The sequence below is a fragment of the Larimichthys crocea genome, chromosome VIII (assembly GCF_000972845.2).
Source record: "Larimichthys crocea isolate SSNF chromosome VIII, L_crocea_2.0, whole genome shotgun sequence".
NCBI lineage: Eukaryota > Metazoa > Chordata > Actinopteri > Sciaenidae > Larimichthys > Larimichthys crocea.
The window spans coordinates 30,348,726-30,360,803 of record NC_040018.1 but is presented as its reverse complement, the minus strand read 5'-3'; positions in this window follow the sequence as shown (position 1 = coordinate 30,360,803).

Below are 12,078 nucleotides of genomic sequence, written 5' to 3'. Positions count from 1 at the left end.
CCATTTCCCTAAAAGTCCCTCCTCCTTTCCTTTGACCCCCGTGCTGCCATCTTTTCATGCAGAACTATTACCAGACAAATAAATTATGGTTATTGTACGATCGGGGTTAGTCAGCTAAAAAGCTTAAAGCCCCATTGTGTCATAAAGTAACATACATGCATGAAAACATCGTTAAGTAAAATTATGAATGTAGGACTTGTAGAAACAGGTCAGCAAAGTTCTGAAGATTATATTCTGTGAATTCAGCCTCCTAAATGTGACGCACCGGACCTTTAAGTACAAGGTCGAAATACTTCTTCCACCACTGACTATTGGCTGAAATATGTGCGCACATAATAAACAAAACAACAGTAACACTGACGCTAGTGATGGCCAAATACTCTGAAGGGTACCATCAATATTTCAAACCCTAAATAAGTAAACCATTCACATGTTCCGATGTTTGGTGCTTTTTCTATCACAGCAAATGGAAAGTTTTTCAGATGCCGTCTGTACATTTATGCACATTAATTCATAATTCAGCCCGACCACAACCACATTTTCCCCCTGATGCAGGAAAATGCATACATAAGTATATCCATATACCAATATTTGTGTGTGTGTGTGTGTGTGTGTGTGCAGAGTCCAGTGACCAGAGCCTGGCTTGGGTTACGCTCTTTCTAATATGACGGAGAGGAGAAACCTCTCTGGATGCACCTTGCTTGCGGGAAGCAGAGCGGCTGCAGGCATAAATAAATCTCCCCTGAGGAAAGTCGATCCGGCGGCTCGCATGTCCGCAGCAGATGAATATCCAAGCCGGCCGTCTGCATGCATCCTAATGGATACAAAACAATGTGCATGTGATACACACAAACATGCGTCGTCTACGTACGTGTGGAGGAGGCACTCACGCATACTTTAGTTAAGTAAAAGTGGCAGCACCACAGAGAAATGTTCTCCACTCCAGCAGTCAGAGGAAGGTTTCCAGATGAACTGTTGAAGGAAATAAACAAGAGATTATAAACTCTCTGCAGATTATAGAAGCATCCTAACACTGAAGGTAAACTACTGTACATGCACACCTGTCTTGATCAGCGTCCCTGCCAACAAGTTTGCAGATTAATTCGACATCCAGGTATTCATTTATTTCATTTAGTGTCATTGAGTCCACACGTCACTCTTGATGCTACAATGTTTTGTTTCCCGTTCAACATAGGACAATATTTGTGAAGTCTCTTCATCAAACCAAACGCTGAGCCTTCTAAACTTTGTGCCACAGCGGTCAAGGGTCAAACAACACCTGACATCAACAGTTACTTACTATCTTTATACCTGTGGCCGGCATAACAGCGCCACAACTACAGTGGTCCCTCGTTTATCACGGAGGATACGTTCTAAAAATAACCCGCAATAGACGAAATCCACAAAGTGATCAGCTTTATTTTTTTACAATTATTCTACATGTTTTAAGGCCGTAAAACCCCTAACCACACACTTTTATACACTTTTCTCAGACAGGCATTAACATTTTCTCACATTTCTCTCTTATTTAAACTCTCAAAGTTCAAACTTTCGCAGATTTAACAAAAATAAGTACAATACTGTATTAGTAAATGAAACCAAAGATCAAAACCTGTTTTCAAGTCCAAACGTTTTTAACAAATTTAATTTTAATGATCAATCTACGAGGTTTGACACAGAAGAAATTATTACCAGTAACTCACGAGTATTTCACAGTTCCTCTGACGGTGCCTCTTTGTCCAGGCGCTGCATTTTGTACAGTACTCCCTTAGCCAATCAGGACGCAGAACACAATGCGCGTTCATAGTGTACAGTACGCTGTAAAGAAAGCATGCAAATGACACTAAATAAATCTGCGAAACAGTGAGGTCGCGAAAGGTGAACCGCGTTACAGTGAGGGACAACTGTACAGACATAGACTTATAACCCTGTATTTGACTCGTACAGTCACAGTTTAGTAAGGCTGAACACAAATGCAGACACAGAACAAGCAGGTAAGGCGAAAACAAGGATACCAGCATTGGCAGAGGGAATGTCAGGCATGAGAGGTGACTGACCGAGTTAGGGTTCCAGGGAAGTGGAGCCAGTGTCGTGCCAGAACAGGAGCTGGTCAAGGTGGGCAATGTAACCAGGCTCAGCAGCCTCTATGGACATAATGGCAGAGGAGAAGAGAGTGAAGAGGACGCTGACGGAGGAAGAAGAGAAAAGGAGAGAGTGGGTGAGTAAATCTGGGTAAGTAAGCTGCTGCAAACTTCAGCTGCTGTTAGGTAACGTTGGCTCAGTTTGTTAGCTGTGCTGCCCTGGACTCTGTGTTGGACTACAAACAGGAATATATATGTGCATTTAAAAGAACAAAAGCTGTGAGCACATCCTCGCAGTTCAAACCCTGATGATATCAGGTCATCCTGCAGAGGGTCAGGTGAAGTCACTATTAGTCATTTGAAAACTGAAGCTCCCGAAACAGAAATAAACTGCAGTGAAACAAAAAACCTGCAAAATATTTCAGCTGAGTCATGGCGGTGTCATCGAATATCTGTTTGACTTTTAATCCTCAAACCTCCTGATAGCTTCAGTGAAAACAGCTGCTGTGTGTTGTTCAGAGTAAACCTTTGATTCTGAGTGACAGGTCAATAATGTTACACTGTATTGATTATAGACAGGAAGTTCTTCTTCCTGCCCTCCTCCAATGTGGGGGGGTCAGAGGTCAGAGGTGAAGGTCAGCCATGATGCAGCTGGTCAGGATCAAGTGGCATCCTCCACTGCAGTGTGAATGTTGTCGCCCATTTTTCAGTTCAGTCACTTTTAGTCTGTCACAAATCATTTTCGTTCGTCATATTTTAGTCGACTAAACTTTAGTCAAAACATTTGAGTCTTTTTCTGTTTATTTCAGGAATATTTTCTTTGTTTATTCATTCCAGTTCACTTGTTCCACAGCTAACACATTGATTAAATGTCTTGATTGAATTGAATGAATTCATCTTCAATGCAACTTTGCTAAGTGCCTTGTCTGTTGTTTTAATATTATTCATATTTAATAATATCATTAATATGCACTTAATTTCATTTTTCCATCAAAACGAAGCACTGTGACTTTTCCTTTGCTTCTAAATAATGGAAATGGGACCACACGTCCAGTCTCATGATTCGCTGTCTGTCTGTACGCCGTGTTTCTCCTGCATGCTGTTTGTTTTCAGCCACAGGTTCGAGAGCAGCAACAGGAGTTGCTACAGTAAAAGAAGTGCTGGCACAAACACATGACAGCAGGACTGGACTTTCTAGACGAAAACAAGTTGGATGTTTTTGTTCATTTTTTATTTCTTGCATGACATTTTCGTCAAGTTTTTATTCGGCAACAAAAACGCACATTGGTATATTTTTCCTCAGTGTTTTCAGAACATTGTATCGTCTCGTCATCGTCTCGTCTTAGTCGAGGGAAAAAGGCTCGTTGGTGAACATATTTCGTCTCGTCTGACGAAATTAACACTGCTCCACTGCAGTTCCTCTAACGTCCACTTGAGGCTGGCTCCAGAAGTGAGTCAGTCTCCATAAGTCCCCATGTCCAAATGTCCAACTTCACAGCAGAAATAAACATGTTTACAGCCTGGTACAAAAAACAAAATCTCTCATTTAATCTGCGTCTTTGAGTCTGAGCCAACTGGTGTCAACAGCTCAAGACCTGGAGCTGCCATTCACAGTTGTAAAACACTGAACTGTACAAATCAAAGACGACAGCTTCGTCCCTGAGCTGCTGCCTGTTTTGCAACCTTCGCTGCAACACTTGCCTGTTGTTAAGCATTTCAGGTGGTCATTGCGTACTCTGAAACATCTTATCGGCCTCAGCTCCGAGCCTCACTCAGACCACAACCAACAAGAACAAGCAGGCAGGGTTTGGACCGATGTGATCCTACCTCTGCAGCCAGACACATTTCTTTAAGCGAAGACTTAACTGACTGGTTACCCATCTGTTTGAATCTCTGTAGAGAATATTAGAAATAGTGAGAGAGACCTGCTCTGTATAGAAAGTCTCATGAGATGACTCTGTTATGATTTGGTGCTAAAACAGCTGGTTTACAGAACTTTACCATAATAAATACGGCATAACCTTTTCTAATATTATGGTAAAAGGATGTTAGTACTGTTGATTTCAGGCTCAAGGTTGTCGTTTTATTTCATGTTTTAAAATGTCTGTAGATTTTACCATGAAAAAATGCCAAACCACGACAGTAAAGAACTGTAAATTAAGAGTCATTAAGTATTACTGTCACAGTAACCCAGAGGCAGATCGGAACAAGAGAGTTTGAATGTAACAATTTATTGAATCAGAGAGTGAATACGTGAAACGAAATGGAAGCAGGTAGGCGAGAGTCCAGAGGTGGGGGCTATCCAGAGAGGGGTCGGCTTGGAGGGTGGAGGTCCACACGCTGGCTACACGAGGTGTAGGCTGAGGGGACTGGACTGATTCCTGAGGCAGAGAGACGAGGTTAGTGGCGGACAAAAACAGACGGCAAGAGGTAGGCAGGAACAGGCAGTTACTGGTACACATACACAATACTTGACAACGAGCCGGCAGGGACTGAATGTGTGGCTGCTCCTTAAATCCTGCAGACGGTTGATGAGGGAACAGGTGAGGCGATGACCTCAGCCAGGTACAGGTATGCCCGCTCAAGCACTGCCAGGAGAAAGACACCAGACAACACAACAAACATCACACACAGTCATCCCGGCTGGGGATTCGTGACAATTACAGTGTTTTACTGTAACTCTTACTTAACAGTCTCTAATATAAAATGTGTTACAGTACACTAAGACACATTTTACTGTCTTTTACTGTTGTGGTTTGTTTTTTTTTCACCGTAGAAACTACATTTTTTTTGCGGTGTCTATAAATAAAATTGCGTTTTAAATCTTTAAATCTTACTGAGCTGTTTCTGTCAGCAGCCACCATACTGACCAGTGAATTTGTATGATTTAAACCCTCTTCACCAATAAAAGTGCTCAGCATCATAAAGGCCTTCACGGAGGAGTCGTGGTCTGACCCAGTCTTTCTTAATTATACAAACCGAACGAGCAGCTGCAGCGTGGTTTGCTTGTGTTGTGTCGTGGCGACCGCAGGCTCAGTATCGATTAACTGTGGATTTAACTGAGCACTTTTGGGAGCTCTCACTTGAACTATGACATCATGTCCTGCTATTTGGGATTTGGGTAAAACTCAGCGCTGCTCAAACAGTGTAAAACATCACCAAAGAGATGCCTCACCCTGCACAAGGCCTATTAGACGGTGACGAACTGACCAACAGAGAATCCCCGACAGCCTTTCTATCTCTCTTTGCAGCTTATCGTCCGGCTCACATCCTGCCTGTCTCCTGGCCTCTAATGCACGGAGGAGGAGGAGGAGGAGGAGGAGGAGGAGGATCATTTGAAAAAAGCTTGTATGTCTCTTGCTCGTCATGTAAACATTTGCAAACCCTGCTGAAAATCAATAACAGAGAGGAGAAATTCCAGTAACCCTGCGTCTGTGCACACAGCTTGTCTTACAGCGGAAGTGTGGGCCCCGGTGACAGAAACACATTAACATACAGAGCCAGGAAACATGGCCTGCATGTGCAGTGCACCGGGCTTTGACCACATGTCCTCCGTGGAAAGAGTTACCTAGTTACCTGTACTGACAGTCTGCAGCTTCTTTTGCCTCTTTTAGCTCATTATTTTGGTTCTATGGACCAGGTTCAGTGCTCTAATGGACTCAACAAGCTCTGATGTTACACATCAGACTCACAGGACAGACGGTATGAAACACTGGACTTGGTGTGTAGTCATGCAAGAAATAGATAGATAGATAACCTTAAACACCTGAGGTACCTGACTGTTTGAGGCATCCCCCCTCTCAAAATTTAGTTGACATCTGGTTTCATTCAGCTCTAAACTGCTGTTAATGTCCGCTCCAGACTAAAAATCCCTTCAGCTGCATTGAGCGTGGAGCTGCAGCAGACGTTAGCTCCTGCAGAGACAGTGATGGAGAAGATGCTGCTGCGCCAACAGATGCTCAGCGCTGAGGCTGAGTGATTAGAAACTGTGATCATAAACAGCTTCTTGGTCCCCTCTCACAAAAAAATTACAACAATGCCACCACAAAGTCTGAAAAAGTCCTAAACAAATGCATACTGATGGAAATGTTCAGCGCCAATGCAAATGGAAGTGTTGTGAATAAGGGTGTAGAGGTCAGGCTGGTGGAGGTAGCTACCTAAACTTAACCCTAACCGTAGTTTGTTTGCCATGACTCTTCAGTCTTTGGGCAAATCATACATCACCTGCAGATGTTATAGAAGGTGAGAATCCAGAATCGTCCTTGTCTGGTGAAAATGTTCAAACTTGTGACGTTTTATGTCCTTCATCCTGAATCATTTAAAGCTGAGAACTTTTGGCCACAACGAGGCAGAAAAACATACGACTAACCTTACAAACGTGTAATAAATCCTATATTTACTCCTTTAGCTGCTAAATATTCCACTTTTCCAACTGTCTGGTTATCTTCCTGTCTGTAGTTTTGTGGATATTTAATTGTCTGGGATTTCTCCTGCAAACTGGAGAGCAGATCACTTTCTGACAGCAGACAGTTTTTTTTAAAAACATTAAAAATAAGTGTCCTGAATGACTCGAATGATTCTGCAATGCAGTTTAAATAAAAACTCTCTAATTGTTTCCAACCATAGCAGAGCGAGGCGAGAGTCAACTGTACTGAGATTAAGAGCGTTGACGCTTTGGCTGACAGCTGGGTGCCGTTACAGATGGCTTGTTTGAGCAACCAGTCATCATTCAGCTCCACCCACGCTCCACCTCTTTGCCCATTTTGGATTAGCTAGACTGCCAAGATGGAGCCACCTCACTAAGCTTCACTTCCTCTGGGTGACGTCACAGAGATACATCCACGTTTTAAACAGTCTGTGGTGTCATCTATGATCAAAAGGAGACTTGACATTGGACAACATCAACATATATTACCCAGCAGTCATTACTGCACATCTGTAAATGAGAATAAATAAGAAATTGAAGGGCCTGCTCTCTCTCTGGGTCCCTCAGCACCGTCCATATTCACGCCCCTGTGTTTGGGTGTAATGAAAACCTGCTGTCCTGTTCCTCGAGGACGGACACAGGCTGCTACCTGCAGCCCTGCTGTGCCAGCGAAAACAACAGTCAGTCATCATTGTGTCTAAGAACAGAGGCCGCAAGCTGTTAATCACCACTAAAACCATTAACCACGCTGCACCGCAGCAGCAGGCGCCTGGCTCCCATCTGTTATCTCAAGTCTCGCTGTAATCAGCAGGCCGAAGAGATGATGATTACCGTCCCCGGGTGGCACGTTTCAACCTTTACAAAATGGAAAGTTATGAGGTAATTATCCATAACGTGAACTTTAAGTCAATAATGCGAAATGTTTTAATCAAACAGTCGACCATCTGCTCAGGAAACAACTTTATGACATTTACAGATTCCACAGGTACAACAAAAGTCTGCTGTGCTGGTGTGTGCACCCCATAATCAACCAGTTATTCCTGAATATGTTTTATTCCACACAGAACGAGTGTATGTGGAAACCTTTGAAGGGACGTGTGCTTGTCTGCAGTGGACAGGAGATGGCAGCAGTGAGACACGACTCAGCTCTGTCCATGTGTCTGATTTATTATTAATATTTAATTTGACTGACATCAGTTTAATGATCTTGAAGATTGTTCTGCAAGAATCATGCCACTGCAACTGGATGATCCAAAGAAGATGAGAAATAATGCTTCAGAAATCGTAAATGCACCATTTTCACATGAGGATTAAAGTTAAGATGGCATAAAATAATCTACTTTAAATGATGAGTTTGATCCTTAAATCATTAAAAATGTTCTCCATGCTCATCTGTAGGAGCCATGTATGTAACGTATGGTATGTCGTGAGCTGGACTGGAAATAATCACGTCTGTTCGTTCACCTTTTCACCTGCATGACGGAGAAAAAGACTTTTTGTCTTTGAAACTGACAATAAATATTCAAACACTTATCTGTGCAGCGGAGCTGTTGTTGGTTGCCCCGCCCAGTCTCTGAGCGACTTTTGGTATGCAAAGAAGTCGCTGCATCATCAATCATAGCTCTTACGTTAATGATTAAATCTTAAATATCCTGATTCAAGACTCATTAAGTCACCGATCCTGCACATTAAAGGAAATCTGAGGCATTAAATTGAGTCATGAGTGATGAATAATTCATAAGGATGAGAATAATAAGCTGAAAGCTGTGACACTGCAGCGTTAGACTGTCAGAAAGAAAAACAACAATTAAAACGTGCACTGTTGATGTAACCTGTGGTCATATACTGTCAATTCTAACCCATTTCATGTTCGTAAGCCACTCAGGAAATATTAAAATAATCATTATGCAGCTTCAGAATACAGCTGCAGCTTTAAAGTCACTGTGTTTCCACCCGTGCAAAAACAAAACAGCTTTAAATATGTAGTTCAGCTCAAGTCTGGAAGGAGGCATCAGATGTTGTGTAGGCAACCCGCCTCCAAAAACACACACACACTTTGATTCGGCCAGTTTAACTAGAAAAATGCATCGAACTTCTGCAAACGAAAGGTGAGCTCTACATTAAAGTATTTATGAGTGTGACTGTGACTGCGTGGGAGTACTCCACCAGCCTCCACCCTCCTATGACCCAGAACATCATATATTCCGCCCTCCTCCGACACAAAGTGAAGTCGAAAACTCGATTTATTCGTCCTGAAAAATGAGCGAACAATCTATAATTGAGGCGTCACTTACAATCATTGGAATAATTCAATACAGATCAGGACTTTGGGAGAATGTGTCAGTTTGCATCATCCATTCATTAGTCTTCCACGAGGAGCTGGAGCCGATCCCATCATGCACCGGGGGCGGGGAAGGAAAAAACAATCTGACCAGTAAATCACAGGACGAATACAAACATCTTTACAGTCTGCAGTCCACCTGCACGCTGTGTTTGATACAGGTAAATACAGGTATGCATTTCAAACACACTGCTTTCTTCATTGTGTCTAAGGCGGCGATTCAGTGAGTTACTTCAGGAATCCCAAATCAAAAAGTTCAACATGTTGCTCTAGAAGTTGGACAAATATTGTGTCTTCTTCTTTGCATGGACGTTTAAAGCTGCAGATATTTTTATATTTTTACATTTAAACAACAGTCAAACCGCTGCATAAAGGGGCTTTTCTGAAAATCATTGCAGGATTTAAAGGTCATAACATGCATAACTATGTTTTCGTCAGCGTACAATCACCTGAAAATAAGAATTGTTATGCTTTTGTTACCTTCAAATGAGACTTTTATATCTGTAGAAACTGCAGACATGTTTCTACAGAGGGTGAGACGAGGGATGGCAATCAGCAACTACACTGAATCCTGCACACTGGACCTTTAAATCTATGGAGACACAATCTATTATTCATCCAGCTTCTTTTCACAGTAAGTCAGCTCATGGTGTATCACTTTTATTTTGAAAATGGACATTTTATTTCATAATGTGCCCCACAAACGTTCGATCGATCCTTTACTTGAAATGTGAACTGAGATTTTCAAGACTCAATGCCAGATGTCTTGAACACAAACATCTTCTTTCGTGTTTTCTCGAACCCTCTCTCTCTCTCTATTGATGCAAACAAGATGAGGCAGCTTGTTAAGATATTGTAACAGAGGTTTTATTCTACCAGCAAGAAGAGGTGCACAAATACATTTCATACCACGAGCATGGCTCAGCTTTAAAAAGTCAGAGCGCTCGTCTTTTGTGAGTGGGAGTATTTGGATGTGATCCAGAATCATACTTTTGCAGCTCACTCTTCACTAATGATCTCTTTGACATTCATTACTGACCTCCAGTGTCAGGCAGACAAATATTTCACACACACTTCTTCCCATTTTCAGCCTCCATGTATAATTTATTTTACTCCCATGTGGCAGTCAATGCCACGAAAGCGTGTGTTTTGCAGAGTGCAAATCTTTAAGCTTGGAATAGCTAGTTTGGATCAGGTCACCATGAATCTAGAAGGTGTGCATGTTAACTGTTTAAAGCCAGTGTTAAGAAACCTGCATGATTACCTCTAATCCTGATCCAGAAGCTGGATTTGGTAGCAACCGCTGTGTCTAACTGCAGTTCCTCTCCTGTCCACTTGAGGCTGGCTCCAGAAGTGAGTCAGTCTCCATAAGTCCCCATGTTCACAGCAGAATAAAACATGTTATACAGCCTGGACAAAAAACAGTTTTGGTCTCTGTAGCTAATTCCCCGTCATGACAACTGTACGAGGTGAATTTATATACAACCTCACCGTTCACATATATTAAGGCTTAAAGTTATGCAGGATTAAGAGCGTGGACGCTTTGATTGACATGCATGTAGATTTTTGGCCACTTTGGGTCAGAAAAACTGCACAAGAAGCTGTAAAACACAACCCTATGATATTTATAACATAAGAATTATTTAACCCCCCTTATAAAAGTATATATAAAAAAAACAATGATATATAATATAAAAACACAAACACACCACAGAAAGTTTGTGCTTTACGTGCAATCTGAGCATGAACAGCTGATAATCGAATAGCAGCAGCAAGTAGTGGTGAAGCTGTGATAAAAAAGTGATTCAGCCACTACAAGCCTTGTAAATTATGTGTTTGTTAGTTGCTGGTTCGTGACGCCGTCGGTCCACATTGCATTTTGTTTACGTGTCACTCAAGTTGGAGTTGGCACTGCAGTGCATTGTGCTGTTGTGTGGGCTGAATTGAGATGGACCAACCGGCTCTGTGGGCTCGATTAAGTTTTGGAGTGCTCCCAGTCTTATAATGAAATGGGACAGTTTGAAAGACTGACATCCACTTATGGGCAGACTTTTGAAAAAAGAAAATAGATTTGCTATCATGAAAGAAAAATGAACTGCAGCATTTCAAGGTAGGTTTTAAAGGTCCAGTGGGTCCAATTTTCAGAATATGCCAAAAAAAAAGGAATATAATGTTCATTAGTGCATAATCACCTGGAAATAAGAATTGCTGTATTTTTGTTACCTTAGAACTTTAGAACATTATGTAGAAATTTAAATTTTTGTGAAATCGAGCTGTACTCGAGTATTTCTCTCTTTTCCTCTGCCCGCTTGCCCAGCTCCGGTTCTGGCACGACAGAGATAACGGGGATCATTTTCTCGAGATCTTGAGATATCAAAACTTTGCTTTCCCGAGATAACTGACATAATTAATACGAGATCTGGCAAAAACAAAGGATAGTTGTATTAAATCATTGCAGGAAACATCATTCAGTGTTGCAGTCACATTTGCATTTCTATATTTTTCTGTTAAAGAAGTAATGAGTAATGATTGATAGTCTCCTGCTCCTCTGACATTGCTACACTAAATGATGTTTCCTGCAATGATTTAATACACTAGATTATCGTTTTGTTTTCTCGAGATCTCAAATTAATTATCTCGTTATCACAGGAAAACGGAGGAAAATTTTCTTGTTATCACAAGAAAACTGAGGAAAATTTTCTTGTTATCATGAGAAAACGGAGGAAAATTTTCTTTATCACGGGAAAACGAAGAAAAATTTCCTTGTTATCACGAGAAAACGGAGGAAAATTTTCTTTATCACGGGAAAACGGAGGAAAATTTTCTCGTTATCACAGGAAAACGGAGGAAAATTTTCTTGTTATCACAGGAAAACGGAGGAAAATTTTCTCGTTATCACGGGAAAACAGAGGAAAATTTTCTTGTTATCACGGAGGAAAATTTTCTTGTTATCATGGGAAAATGGAGGAAAATTTTCTTGTTATCACAGAGGAAAATTTTCTTGTTATCATGGGAAAACTAGGAAAATTTTCTTGTTATCACAGAGGAAATTTTTTTTGTTATCATGGGAAAATGGAGGAAATTTTTCTTGTTATCATGGAGGGAAATTTTCTTGTTATCATGGGAAAACAGAGGAAATTTTTCTTGTTATCACGGGAAAACGGGTGGAATAAAATGTATGTATGTATGACCCTTTAGGGCTTCCGTAGCGGAGGGCTGCTGGTCGCTGC